This window comes from Vicugna pacos, chromosome 1 (genome assembly GCF_048564905.1).
Source record: "Vicugna pacos chromosome 1, VicPac4, whole genome shotgun sequence".
Classification (NCBI taxonomy): Eukaryota; Metazoa; Chordata; class Mammalia; order Artiodactyla; family Camelidae; genus Vicugna; species Vicugna pacos.
In genome coordinates this window covers 84266914-84282335 of record NC_132987.1, presented here as the reverse complement: position 1 = coordinate 84282335, position 15422 = coordinate 84266914, and the positions used below count along the sequence as shown (strand labels likewise).

The following is a 15422-nucleotide window of genomic DNA, read 5'->3' as shown; positions in this document are numbered from 1 at the left end:
AGTCCCTCCAGTTTTAACCACAGCACTTTATTTGAAAGTGAAAATATCACACATTACTTTTTACTCAGTCATCTTTTGCAAAAAGTCCTCAGCTCTCCTTATTAAAATTGCCACATATAAATGCTGCACATCTCCCCTGGGTGTCTAGCTGGGTACTGGACCCAAAGCTTTCGCTGAAGACATACTTTTAAGCAGCCATATGTATGTATCCCTTAAATTTATAATAAATACAACTGGGAAAGTCATTATTGAACTCGGGGCAGGGAAAAACATTGAACAGATTATTAAGAGATCTATGTTCTAGCCCTGCGTAACACCTGTGATACTAAGTTCCCTCATCTGTAAATTAAAAAGCTTGGTTTTAACGGTCTGAGTTCAAAATGGTTTTTAAATGCATAGCTACCCACCCCCCATGCCCCATTTTGTAGTTCCAATCATGTTTTAATTATGTTGGAAAATATCTGCACTTCTGGTTAATAGCAAAGACTATGTGGAATGTCAATTTCAACATAGTGGTTTGTTACCATGGTTTTTAGGAACGCAAATTATGTGTACCCAGGTTTTGGCTGAACCACATCTTTGTGGTGTATGTTTTAAGTGTGTTTGTGTGCATGTGTGTTTAGTATCAGTGGTCAGATATAATCTAATCTGTGTATATTCCATCAGAAATACATATGTGTATCTTTGTTGAAGTGTCCTATCTTTCTCTTAACATTTAATTTTTAATTCCAACCCTTAAAAAGAGACCAGCTAGTAGTTTTTAGGCATGAAAACTGGCAGCCAGTGAACCATCGTTTGATACTGGACATACAAACAGGCAGGCTTCCTGTAGAGGTGGTAAAATATAGCTAACCCAATTTTATCCAGTATTTAGTATTTTTTCAGACACGTTGTAATATTTACCTGTATTAGCTCCTTTAATCCTTATAATAACCTTATGTGGTAGGTGCTATTAACCGCTCCCTCTTGCATAAAGGGAACTGAGACAGAGAGGCCATATATCCTGCTCAAAGGCATACAGCAAACCCAGCATTTAAATCCATGCAGTCTCATTCCGAACCCAACCCACTAACCATTCCTTAAAATAGAAATGTGAACAACATCCCAACCAGTGATTTTTTTAAATAAAAAAAATTCTCTATTTAAATTGCCATGATTAAACAATAAAAGATGAATAAATCTTAAAACGCCAGTTTGTAACAACAAAGTTGCAGTGGGTTATCTTCCTAATCCTTAGCTCTTCTCAACAGCCACTTAATTTTCAGATTTGATCTTGGCCTCCATAGATTACTTTCTTAGAATATAATCTAATTTCCTAATTTAGAATGCTCCCAGCTTCAATGTTTCCACAGATTCTCCAAGTATAAATTTTTATACATTTTTTCTGCACCCAAAGTTTTTAATATCCCCAGGGAATGAATCTTAATTGTGAGACACCTAAGGAATCAAAAAAAGGCCTTCCTGAATTTTCCCTGCTCTTATCTGCAGCTAATGTGGGGTGAAGAGAAACACTCTCATTTCAATGAGTTCTATAGAAATTAAGTTGCTATATCAATAAATAAGTGAATTTTCTTAGGTCTAGCTGGAGAGTCAAAGCATCTTGAGTATATATTTCATCCCAAGTAGGTCTTCAAATCAAAATTGAATGAGCAGGCAGTAACTTGGACTTATCTTTTGCAGAAATATTCAAATTATTGATGCAAAAATAGATTTAAAGTTTAAAATGAAAGACTGACAATATTCATTCATTGCCCTCCAGTACATTACACATACTCAACTGCAAGGACAGAAAACCAATTAAAAAAAAAATCATGTCTCAATTTCATGTATTTTGGCTCATTCAGGTTTATTCTTCTGTTAACTGACTTTTTCTAGTCTTCATGCATTCTTCTAATGAGTTTTTCTTTTTATTGATTTGAGTTCTTTATGTATTTTAGATACTAATTATTTGTTGGTTCTAAGCACTATAAATATTTTACCCCAATCCATGTTTCGGCACTTCAATTTATTTATGGTGTCTTCTGCCAGAGAAAAGAATTAAACTTAGTAGTTAAATATATCCATCATTTCCTTTATGTTTTGGCTCTATGTGTCTTTTTTATTTTAATTGAGGTATAGTTGATTTATAATATTATATGTTTCAAGTGTACAGCATAGTAATTCACAATTTTTAAAGGTTATTCTCCATTTGTAATATAAAATATTGTATATATATTTTGTAATATAAAATACTGTAATATAAAATATAATATAAAATATAAAATATTGGCTATTTCTTTGGATATATACCCAGGCGTGGAATTGCTGGATCAAGTGGTAGTTCTACTTTTAATTTTTTGAGGAGACTCCATACTGTTTTCCACAGTGGCTGCACCAGTTTATATTCTCACCAGAAGTGTACAAGGCTTCCCATATCTACATATCATCACCAACATTTATTATTTGTGATCTTTTTGAGGATAGCCATTCTGACAGGTATCAGGTGATATCTCATTGTGGTTTTGATTTGCATTTCTCTGATGATTAACAATGTCGATATCTTTCTATGTGCCTCTTGGCCACCGGTATGTCTTCTTTGAAAAACAAATGCCTATTCAAGTCTTCTGCCCATTTTTTAATTGAGGTCTTTTTTTTCTGACTATTGAGCTGTAAGAACTTTATATATATTTTGGATATTAACCCCCTGTTGTTCATCTCATTTGCAAATATTTTCTCCCATTTATTTGGTTGTCTTTTTGTCTTGTTGATTGTTTCCTTTGCCGTGTAAAAGCTTTTAAATTTAGTTAGGTCGCACTTGTTTATTTTTGCTTTTGTTTCCTTTGCCTTAAGAGAAAAATCCAAAAAATATTGCTATGATTTATGTCAAAGAGTATTCTGCCTATGTTCTCTTCTAGGAGTTTTATGGTTTGCGGTCTTTAGTCCATTTTGAGGTTTTGGTTTTTTTTTGAGTTTATTTTTATATATGGCATTAGAAAATATTCCAATTTCATTCTTTTACAGGTAGCTGTCCAGTTTTTCTAGCACCACTTACTGAAGAGGACTGTCTTTTCTCCACTGTATATTCATGCCTCCTTTGTCATAGTTTAACTGACTGCAAGTGATTGGGTTTATTTCCTGGCACCGTATTCTGTTTGACTCTCTGTGTCGATTAAATAACCCTTCACTAGGGCATGCCATGAAGATATCCTTTGATATCTCTTCAAAAATTTAAAATTTGGCTTTTCACATTTACCCTTTAAATAATCTATCATCTATTTTTTATAGATGGTATTATGTGAGGTGAATCTTATCTTTTTACCATATGTGTGTAATATTATTTTTTTACCATATGGGCATGCAATCATCTCACACCTTTTATTGGACACCCCATTTTTCCCACAACAACTAATAATACCCCTAATATTTTCCCAGCCTGTGTATACAAAAGTAAGATTCTATGCTATATTATCCTCACTGTTCTTTCGGTCACTTCTTACATCAATACCACATTGTTTTAATTATGGCAAGTCTTGATGGTAAATCAGCTCTTATGTTTTAAGATTTTCTTTGTTGTTCTTGATTCTTGTTTCATATATAGTTTGTGATCAGCTTCTCACATTAAAACTCTATTTGAGAATTAGAATGGAATTATTTGAAATTTTAAAGACATATTCATATGTATATATGTAATATATATGTCTGTATATATATATAAATAAAACATGTATGTACACATATGTACACATACACATGCTAGGAGCACTTCATTCTCATGACATTGACTCTTCTCATTCAGTAAGCTATCTTATAGATATCTCCGTGATTCACAGTAAGATTTTATATAATTTCTTCATAAATTTTTTGCACACATTGTATTATCTTTATTTACAGGTGCCTTATGTTTATTGTAACTATATCTTTTAAAATCACATTTTCTAAATGGTTCTGCCTTATAGAAACATATTTAAATTTTACAGAATTTTGTATATTAATCCTATATTTGGCATGACTTTGCTAACTTTCTTATCAGTTTTAAAAGTCTGATGGTAAAATTCACCAACATTTTTAATGTAGAAAGTAGAACAGTTTGCAAGTACTCCATTGAAAGAATAATTAAACTATTCATTTTGGACTCCAAAGGAAAGTTTCTTAAGATTAGGTATTATCATTAGTTTTTACCACTAGTTAATTTTTTATTAGTTACCTTCTATCAGAAATTCTTTTTCCCTATAGCCAGCGACGCTCTGCTAACTAAGAGGGAATAAGAATCACCTGGAGACCTTATTAAACCAGAGAGCTGGGCCCTAACCCTGGAGTTTCTGATTTAGGTCTGTGGAGGAGCCTGAAGACTTGCTTTTATAACAAGTTTATAGATGACACTGACGCTGTTTATCAGGGGGCCACACTGAGTATCACTGCCACTCCTCCATGTTAAACATTGGTCCCTATCATTGTATATAAGGATATATAAAACCTTATATATGTACAAGTTGTATACTTACAGTGAAATGGTTTTTTATGTGTTCCCAAATATGCCTATTTCAGTTTTATTATGGTCCCCTGCATTTCCCTGTGGTCCCTTGTTATTGTGGTCCTTTGTTGATGACTAATGACTGCAACAGTTTTATAAATATTTGCCCACCTTTTATAGTTGTTTTGTTGATTCTTTTTGTCTCTCACTACTCTTTGTTCATTGTATATTTCTCCCAATACTTTACTATAAAAATTTCAAACATGTAAGAATTGAAATCATTTTACACTGAACACCTGTATACCCATCACCTATATTCTACTATAACATTTTACTATACTTGATGTACACACATTTGTCTACCTAGCCATCTCTCTATCCATTTATCACCACACCTTATTTTTATGCTTTTATGTCCTTTTCCCCTACATCTTTGAGTCTTACTTTTTCTCTCTTTATTTAATCATCTTAATCATTTATTTCAGAAACTCTGTCAGATTGTTCTATTTTCTGCCATTAATGGGATTCAACATCTCCTGTTGTATGTGCTGTCTCATTCATGGTAGATTGTTTCCTCTTATAACTGCACTGTAAATTCATTTTCCTTCTCTTGGGAATCCTGTGCAGCACAGGTTGAAAGCATGTCTTATCAGAGAATTCTTGTGTTTCTTTTAATTCCATGACTCTTAGAAGTATTGCTGTTATAAGAGCAATTTTTATGGTAATTTATTTTCCAAACCAGACAATGTTTGATACAGGCCTAATACAGAGCAATTTTTTTTTAGCCACTTAAAACCCAGACTAAAGAAAACTTTCTTATAGTCTCCCTGTGTCAGTAGACTTTTCTTTTTAACCTTTTAATTGAGTACAGGCCCTTCAGGTTCCAACTTTATGTTGGGAGTCTCAGTTCCAATTCCTTGCTTTTCTGAGTCCCAGTGTCTCTGCTACTGTTTCAATCTGTGCTAAAACCCAAGGTTAGCACACCCCTAAGAGCAGATATGCCTCAGCTCACAGACTTGCTACTTATTTCTTTTTTTGCTCCCTGTCACTTCTGGTTTCTCAATGCATTTAAAGAACGTCTGTTATTTTCTTTCATGTTCTCTACTTCTTGTATTTTTGGCAAACAGAAATCTACATCTATTTTATTCATTTCAATTTTATTTCTCTGTATATTCTGAGGAGGTGCCTATTTCTGTTTCTCATTTGTTTACCTATACTGATCAGTCTCATGTTCTTTTGTAGTTTTCTATCTGATATCATCTTTATTTTTTATTTTTTCTATAACTTATTTAAAAAAAAAAAACCTTTATTGAAGTCAAACATAGACACATAAAAGTGTACACATCACCAGGGTACAGCTTATGAACTTTCACAAACTGATCATACCTGTGAAGTAGCACTCATAAAAAAAAAGTTAGCCTTCATCAACTTTTTAAAAATTAAAGTATAGTTGATTTACAATATTGTGTTAGTTTCAAGTGTATAGCAAAGTGATTCAGTTACATATTTTTTCAGATTCTTTTCTATTATAGATTATTATAAGATATTGAACATAGCTCCCTGTACTATACAGTAAATCCTTGTTGTTTATCTATTTTATATAGATTAATGTGTATCTGTTAATCCCATACTCCTAATTTATCCCTCCCCTACTTTTCCCTTTGGTAACTAAGTTTGTTTTCTGTTTATTAGTCTGTTTCTATCTGTAAATAAATTCATTTGTATTATTTTTTAGATTCCACATATAGATGATATCATATAATAGTTGTCTTCCTCTTTCTGACTTACTTCACTTAGTGTGATATTCTCTAGGTCCATCCATGTTGCTGCAAATAGCAATATTTCATCCTTTTTTATAGCTGAGTAATATTCCATTCATCTGTTGATGAACACAGCTTGCTTCTATGTCTTAGATACTGTAAACAGTGCTGCTGTGAACATTGGGGTGCATGTATCTTTTCAAATTAATGGTTTCATCTTTTCTGGATATATGTCCAGGAGTAGGATTGCTGGATCATATGGTAGCTCTATTTTCAGTTTTTTAAGGAACCTCCATACTGTTTTCCATAGTGGCTGCACCAAATTACATTCCCACTAACAGTGTAGGAGGGTTCCCTTTTCTCCACACCCTCTCCAAAATTTATTGTTTGTAGACTTTTGAATGATGGCCATTCTGATCAGTGTGAAGTGATACCTCATTGTAGTTTTGATTTGCATTTCCCTGATAATTAGCAATGTTGAGCATCTTTTCATGTGCCTGTTAGTCATCTGTATGCCTTCTTTGGAGAAATGTCTAGATCTTCTGTCTGTTTATTGTAAAATTATCTTTATTTAAAATTCACCAGTGGAATTTTATCTCTACTTTACATCTTTCTAAAGCTTACATGTTATTATAACCAAAGAGAAATTATGAGCCAGGTGGAGTATATGTATAGAAAAATCCCTTAGCTCACTTGGAGTGTCTGTTTTCCCTCTGTAAATCACAATGACTGATGCTCATGGCACAGCAAACACTCATAACCAAAGACTATTTTATTCTCCAAGCCATATTGGTACTTCTGTTCCCATCAGTTGTGTTATAGACTTAGCAAAAGTCAGTTTTGTTGTTGCCTTATGTTACTTAATATTTTAATGTCATTTTAAATTATTTTATTTAAAATTTAAAAATTCATTCAGATATTTAACTGAAAGAAATATGAGTGGAAAATAGTTATTTCTATCAAAACTAAGTTCATTTCTCTAATTTAGGCATGATAATCTTGTGTTTCTAAATAAAATTTTCTTTTTAAATTAGGTGTAGATAAGAAATTTATAAATGATTGGGAAAATATTCTCAAAATCTTAACACTTATGCACCAATATTAATTTGCAAATGTGTTTACATTTTTACTTTACTCTAAAGAAGCCAAAATTGGAAATTACAGATTGTCATATTAGGGATGATGGTCTTCATGCAACATGGACTACCATGGAACACTCCAATAAAAAATATTTACACATAATAAGCTAAAATATTATCTTCAAACAATATATCATTTTAAAAAATTCCTCACATTAAATTTTTGACTAATTACTGGTCCTGATTGCATAGGATAAGAGGATTTCTACTTCTTGATTTTGTTATTATTGCTATCCAAATTTCTCACTGTCTCAAGTGCTACTGAAATGTTTATATTCATTTATTTTTATGTATTTATGTTGAGTTGAAAACTGGCCCAAGTTGGTCCAAGTGAATAGACAGGAATCAATAAATCAGACTTCTTAAAATAAAATAAAATATTTAAAAACATTTAGCAAATTAAGATAAAAAAACCAAGGAATGTCAGTTAGTGTAGTGCATTCAGGTTGCCATGAGAGGTCTCTGACTACTAGCATGCCCCCAACCTTGGGATAGAATCCTTGCCTATGGTCACTATGGTTTGTGCAACATGACTACACAACCCTTGGGAAAGCTGACTGGATAGGGGCTGAGGGTGGGGAACATGACTCAGAGACATAGGCAATAGACCTATAAAGGTGATTAGAGCCCCAGCAAATCTGTCCTGGTGTCTGGCACACTCAAACCGATCCTCCAAGAAAAGAATAAGACCAAAGGAGAATAGCTCAGAAAAATAAAAGGTAATATAACCCAAGAAGGTAATGATAATCAGCTCTAGTTAATAAAAGATGTGAGACAGAGAAAAAGAGGTGTAGAGGCAGGTTAATTTACATGGAATAAAAACAAACAACCAGAGAAATAAGGAGGGTGGTGATGGTAGAATCCTAGGCACAGGAGGTGTATATTCTCACTGGCTTTCCAGAGATGCCCTCTGACTTCTCCAGCTTTTGTGGATCTCGAACTGTAAAGATGCAGTTGTAATCATTGGAATGATGTCCTAGTTTTCCTTAAGGCCTTAGGTGACCAGGTTCTGTCCTTCCCTCTTCTTGTATCCCAACTATAAACTCTACCTGGAACCTGAGTATATGTGCTTCTTGCATGTTGAAAGAGCCTAACACAGTGGAAAGGGAACTAATTTACAATTCTGCTATCTTTAACAGCTAATATTCTTGAAGGCAGGGACCATATGTCTACCACATTTGGGCATGCTAATAAGGCAGCAGAATAAAAACAGCTTTAGTGAGTTTATCTGCATGAATTTGCTCATTTAGAACCCTATCTTAGCCAAGAGGCTTACCAATATGTTGATATAACTTATCTCACATCTTTGCATGCGTATCATGTGAATTAAAGGCTGTAAAACATTGGACTGGGAGTCGTAATCAGAATTCAACCATGACAAGGAGTTGATGACTTTGGAAAAATCATCCAAAATCTCTCAGCCTCAGTTTATCTGTGGGCTCATGTGTTTTGACTTAAAGCTGCTGTAAAAATCAAATTAGATAATATATGTGAAGGTATTTTATAAATTTGATATGTCATACAAATACAGGTGATAAAACTTTGTAATCTTAGAGTTGGACGGGACTTTGCAGCAGCTCAGGACCAGACTTTACCTGATTCAGAATAATTTTTAATGCTTTTAATCCTTTACAACTTGTCCTTATCCCGTCTGACTTCCATACTTGTTTCATTTAAATATGGATAATATTTTATCATACTTTGTTCAAATGAATTTCCTGATATTCCTGAAAGAACATTTGAAAAAAGGACTAGGTTTATTTTTCTCTTGAGTCGACGACTAAATGCAGAGGGAAGAAGAGAAGGATTCACTCTCCTACTCCATGAACATGAAGTTATTGATAGCACAGAAGGCATCTGAGTGTGCTAATAGACATGTTTATATCAGACGGGGCGTGGGCTGGGCAGAAACCTAAGGTAGTGGAGTCCCACCAGCATTGCCCTCTCCCTCCTGCCCCTCTCCCTCAGCTCCAGGGCTGCCTCTCATCTATGCTCTGGGGCAGCAAACACCTGTTAAGTCTGACCTCTCCTTCCCTCTTCTTGTCTTTAAAATGTGTGTGTCCTCTGGGCTCTGCCAAAAATAACAAGAGTTAATGAAGAAAAGGTCTGTTAGGAATGTATTTCTCACCTTGAATAATATTTGCATTTTAAAAGCTGTCTGAATAGCAGTTACTAACATTAACAAGTCCAGTCAGCTGTCTGTGAAATCCTTTCTCAGGACACCTCTGGTGAGTCTCACAGGTAGGCCAAGAAGCAGGCTAGCTCTCTACACAAGAGGGTGTGTGTGTGTGTGTGTGTCTGTCTGTCTGTCTGTCTTGGAGGAAAAACAGCTGGAAGTTTGCCTTCTATCTCATTTTTATTATAACCATGAATGGAATTGCTTTCCAAAGTGATTAAATCTGCCCTATCTGGGGAAGATAGCTGGCCAACAGATGTCAGAGAATGACTTTTCTAATCATTGACAATTCTTCTATTGATGTAGCCAGCAGCGACCAGGTTGGAGAAACACTGTCTACTCATGATTTAAATGCATGCTGATATCTCATTAGGCCCAGATGTTCATATTCCCAGATACAATTTTGACACCAGAGCCCAAATCATTATTCTGGGAGACTGAATGTCTCAAAGTCAGCCCTTAACTATTTTTACTCTGTTGGGAGAATGTCCATCTCCCTTCTCTCCTACCTCAAATGCTACAGATTACAAAGTGAACAGTTTAAAAACAAACAGAATGAAAACGTATTTGGAGCAGTGGGATTTTAGGCCTTCCTTAGCAAGACTCAAAAGGTACAAGAATTCCAGTCATATGAAGCCCTCTCCACAGCTGAACTATGGTGGTAATAACAGACAAATAACTTCAGAAGAACTTAATTGGAAAAGATACAGAGAATAATCCAAGAAATAACAGTAAGAATGATTAACGGGATGAAGATTAAATCAGATAAAAAGGGTTATGGAGTTAAAGTTTTTTGGTTCCAGAAAAACTAAATCCCAGGGCTGACTTGCTAATTGATTATTAATAATTGGCAGAGTTTGATTTGGAGTTCCTAAATAAATTGTTACAAAGAATTTTTCCAGCCTCAATGATTTTAGGCAAAGCAAGGGTCATTCAAATAGAGCTATACCTAAGCTCTGCTTCAAGAATATAAAAATCTACTTTAAACAAGATTTTGGTGCACTGTCTTATACTGAAAACCAGATGCCAGTAAGTGGACTTATTTCAGTGATTAAAAGTTAAGCTAGTGATTCTAAGTTAAGATATCCTAGATCTTAAGGGAGATCGATTATACACTGAGAGACCAAGAGAGTTTAAAAGGACACATATTCCTAAAATATGTTCAACCAGCACCATAATGTAAAAATAATGTTTTATGTTCCTTAAATACTTTTGATTTATTTCCATGATTTTAACTTCTTAGTGAAAGAGTGTTGATTGAACCATTTGAATAGATCATGAAATAGTGAGTAATTACAACCTTATAGGCAAATCAATAACATTTATACAATAGGAGTTATGCACTGAAAACTAAAAATGCATAATTTTTAGTAGACTGCTTTTGCCCTAATAAAAATTAAACCTTCTTTCAGACTGTAGTGCTTTTAATTCAGATTACCTAATATACTGAATGTCAAATTTGGTAGCTTTTTAGCCACTAAGATGTTAATATCTGAGGGCATTTTTGAGCAGTATTAAAGTCCAAATCATTTCATTGTAAATATCTATTTAGGACAATGATCACAATTAGGCAGGCTCTCTGATAGCCTCAAATGCTAGTTATGCATTGCTGCTGTAGATGTGACCTACAAAATGCAAAGTAGTTTCTCAAGTACTCTCACTTTAAATTATGTCCCCAATCAAAATCAGAAGAAAATTGACATGAGAGCCTTTTGATTTTCTTTTGGACTTGAACAGCAGTACATGTTTATCGTTGGATTTTAAAAGTTATAGCTAAGCAAGGAAATGGGAAAAAAAACTCAAAATGTGATCACTCAAAGGTAAGCATGGTTAGTATCTCTGTTTGCTTCCTCTTTTCAGAGAAGTGATGTGTGTGTGTTTACATTTTGTTGTGTAATGTTTTTTCTCACAAAACTATTACGAACTTTTTTTCATGCTACTAAACAAGTGTTGATTTCAAAATAAGCATGCTTTGAAGACATGATCATGAGAAGAATACTTTCAGAGCAAGCCATTTGGATTCAGAATGAATGATGAATATTAAAAGGCAACTACTGAAACCTTTCTAGGGAAGTTTCCTTCAGAGTATTTTGGTTACATAATCATTTAAGTGACTTCACCCAATGTTAATGAGTTAGTTGTAGGAGACATATAACTCCACAGGTTAAAAGTAGCTTGATTTGGCAGTGATGCATGAATTTCTTCACCTGGAATCGCTGTGAAGCGTGAAATTGAGCTTTTTAACCCTGAGTCCATAGCTGGGCCCACAGTAGAACTGCTCTTGTGGACAGCAGCTCCCACCCCTCTGGTGCAAATGGGTTGTGTGTTCTAGGGATTAATACTGTCACCACCTTGGTGGAGAACAAGAAGGCTCAGCTGGTGGTGACTGCACATGATGTGGACCCCACTGAGCTGGTTGTCTTCCTGCCTGCCCTGTGTCAGAAGATGGGGGTTCCCTACTGCATCACCAAGGGGAAGGCCAGGCTGGGGCGCCTGGTCCACAGAAAGACCTGCACCACCGTTGCCTTCACGCAGGTGAACTTGGAAGACAAAGGAGCCCTGGCCAAGCTGGTGGAAGCCATCAGGACCAATTACAAAGACGAGATCCACTGTCACTGGGGAGGCAGTATCCTGGTTCCAAAATCAGTGGTTCGCATTGTCAAGCTGGAAAAGGCAAAGGCCAAAGAACTGGCCACCAATTGGGCTAGGTGTACCCTACCAAATTTTCTGTACATAAAGGTAATAAAAATTCTTCAGCCAAAAAAAAAAAAAGTACCTTGATTTGCTAGAAATTGTATTAACCTGGAAATCCACAATCTGGGTTCTAATCAGTGCTCTGCCACACAGACCCAGTGAGTAACATTAGGCAAAGGAATTTACCTAGATGTCTTTGTTTATACTGTGAGCCTAACACTGCCAGACTGTGCTTCTCCAAATCACGAATGAAGTAAATGTTTGACGTGGATGATTCTGCATAACTTAGTTAAGAAATTCAGTCAGATTATTGTCATTTTTGTGAGGAAAGCTGTGACAGAATAGGGATTTAAGGATTTTATACCTCACTTAAAAAGCTATTCATAGCAGCCCTATATGCAATAGCCAAGACATGGAAGCAACCTAAATGTCCATCAACAGATGACTGCATAAAGGAGTTGTGGTATATTTATACAATGGAGTACTATTTAGCCATAAAAAGAATAAAATAATGTCATTTACAGCAACATGGATGTCTCTGGAGAATGTCATTCTAATTGAAGTAAGCCAGAAAGAGAAAGAAAAATACCACATGATATCACTCATATGTGGAATCAAAAAAAGAAAAAAGAGAACACTAATGAACTCACTACAAAAGAGAAACAGACTTGTGGACATAGTAAGTAATTTTATGGTTATCAGGGAAAAGGGGGTGGGAAGGGATAAATTTGGGAGTTTCATATTTGCAAAGGTTAACCACTATATATAAAAACAAATAAAAACCCCAAATCTCTTCTGTATAGCACAGGAACTATACTCAATATCTTATAATAACCTTTAATGGAAAAGAATATGAAAACAAATATATGTGTGTATATACATGACTGGGACATTATGCTGTATACCAGAAAATGACACATTGCAACTGACTATACTTCAATTTAAAAAAAAGCTATTCAAACAATCTGTTCCTTGAATCTTAGAAAAAGATGTTCATAACATACCAGTCACTTAATATATCTATTTTTTTCTGTAATTCAAAATTATACAGAATTGGACCAAATGCCAAAGTCTAAAATGTAACTCTTAGGAAAAAAGTAATTGAAGATAAATTATTTTATGGAAAAATTCTATAGTAAAAATATCGGCAATGATAGTTTATACCTATTTCTTTACATGCAGCTAATCATTTCCCTTCAGCTGTTCAGAAACTAGAATCTCATCTATCTCAATGACAAAACTAGTTCACAGAAGGTTTCATTGCTTTATTAAAAATTTCTCAAAGATGTAAAACTTACATATGGCTTTGTTAGGTGGGGTAAATGAGAAGTAACCAATGGAGGAAGAGTTTGCTTTGGGATAGTTCCATCTACTGAAGTTATGACAATATAAAATTGTGAGAAGAATGCTCAAGATACACAATCAGTGCATTTCCAACAGCAGCATATAGAGCCCCCAAAATATGGAGGGAAACTCTCATCTCTTTCAGAGAAGAAGATTTATTCAATAACTTAACTTCATTGCTTATAGGAAATTATTCCAAACAAAATTATGTCCCTCTTAATTTAGTTTAAACCCATTTTATAATGTACTATGCACATTCAAGTTTGAAAAGAGCTGGCCACCACTCACTGAATAAAATCCCTTTGTATGTTTAAAGACTGGCACATGGACAGCTACATGTAAAAATAATTAGAAAATTTTCTCACACCATATACAAAAATAAGCTTAAAATGGATTAAAGACCTAAATATAAGATCAGAAACCATAAAACTCCTAGACAAGAACACAGGCAGAAAACTCTTTGACGTAAATCATAGCAGTATTTTTTGGATCTAATTCCTAAAGCAAAAAAAACCCAAAACAAAAACAAACACATGGGACCTAATTAAACTTAAAACTTTGGCACAGCAAAGGAAATCACTGACAAAATGGAAAGACAAGCTACTGAATGTGAGAATTATTTGCAAACGATATCACTGATAAGAGGTTAACATTCAAAATATATAAATAGCTTATACAACTCAATATCAAAAAAGCAAACAACCCAATTAAAAAATGGAAAGAAGACCTGAATAGATTTTTTTTCCAAAGAAGATATCCAGATGGCCAAGAGGCACATCAAAAGATGCTCACTAGTTATTAGAGAAATGCAAATCAATACCACAATGAGATATCACCTCATACCTGTCAGAATGGCTATTATCAGAGACCACAATAACAAATATTGATGAGGATGTAGAGAAAAGGCAATCCTAGTACATTGTTGGTGGGAATGTAAACTGGTGTAGCCACTATCGAAAACAGTATGGACTTTCCTCAAAACACTAAGAATAGAACCACCACATTATCCAGCAATTCCTCTCCTGGGTATGTATCTGAAGAAAACAAAAATACTAATTTGAAAAGATACATGCACTCCAATATTCACAGCAGCATTATTTACAGTAGCCAAGCTATGAGAGCAACCTAAGTGCCTATCAACAGATAAATGAGTAAAGAAGATGTGGCATATATACCATGGAATACTACTAATCTATAAAAGGAATGAAATTCTTCCATTTGCAACAATGTGAATGGACATAGAGGGTATTATGCTTAGGGACATACGTTAGACAGAGAAGGATAAGTACGCTGTATTATCACTTATATATAGAGTCCAAAAAATGAAACAAATGAATGAATATAACAAAACAGAAACAAACTCACAGGTACAGAGAACAAACTAGTGGATATCACTGGGGAGAGGGAAAGGGAAGAGCAGCAAGATGGGGATAGGGGATTAAGAGATATAAATGACTATGTATCAAACAAATAAGCATCAAGGATATATTGTACTGCACAGGGAAATACAGCCATTATTTTGTAATAATTTTAAATTGAGTATAATCTATAAAAACATTGAATCATGATGCTGTACACCTGAAACTAATATAATATTGTACATCAACTATACTTCAATAAAAAATTAAAATTAAAAAAGACTGGCATTAAATGACTGTTGGGTCTTTTCTTTATCAAGTTATATAGTTTCAGCTTTATTAACCTCTCAGTGTCAGTCTTTGTTTCCAGTCCTTTAATCATCTTCTGGATCATCTATAAAGCTGTTCAGCGGTCTTTAATGAGTCAGTTTTACTTCAATAAGCCCTCTAACTGCTATGAAACATGTTAAGATCTGAGTTTAGTTTTCATAGCATTTTATG

At 34.3% G+C, this 15422-nt stretch overlaps 1 long non-coding RNA gene and 1 other non-coding gene across 3 annotated transcripts in view; one reads left to right on the top strand and one right to left on the bottom strand.

Moving 5' to 3' along the window:
• The window catches only part of LOC140698040 (uncharacterized), a 154238-nt gene that overhangs the window by 94625 nt on the left and 44191 nt on the right, over positions 1–15422 (bottom strand). The gene's annotated exons all lie outside the window — the stretch shown is intronic.
• On the top strand, positions 11707–11781 carry LOC116277701 (small nucleolar RNA SNORD36). The gene has a single exon (XR_004187179.1). It is a non-coding gene; the product is annotated as a small nucleolar RNA SNORD36 (small nucleolar RNA).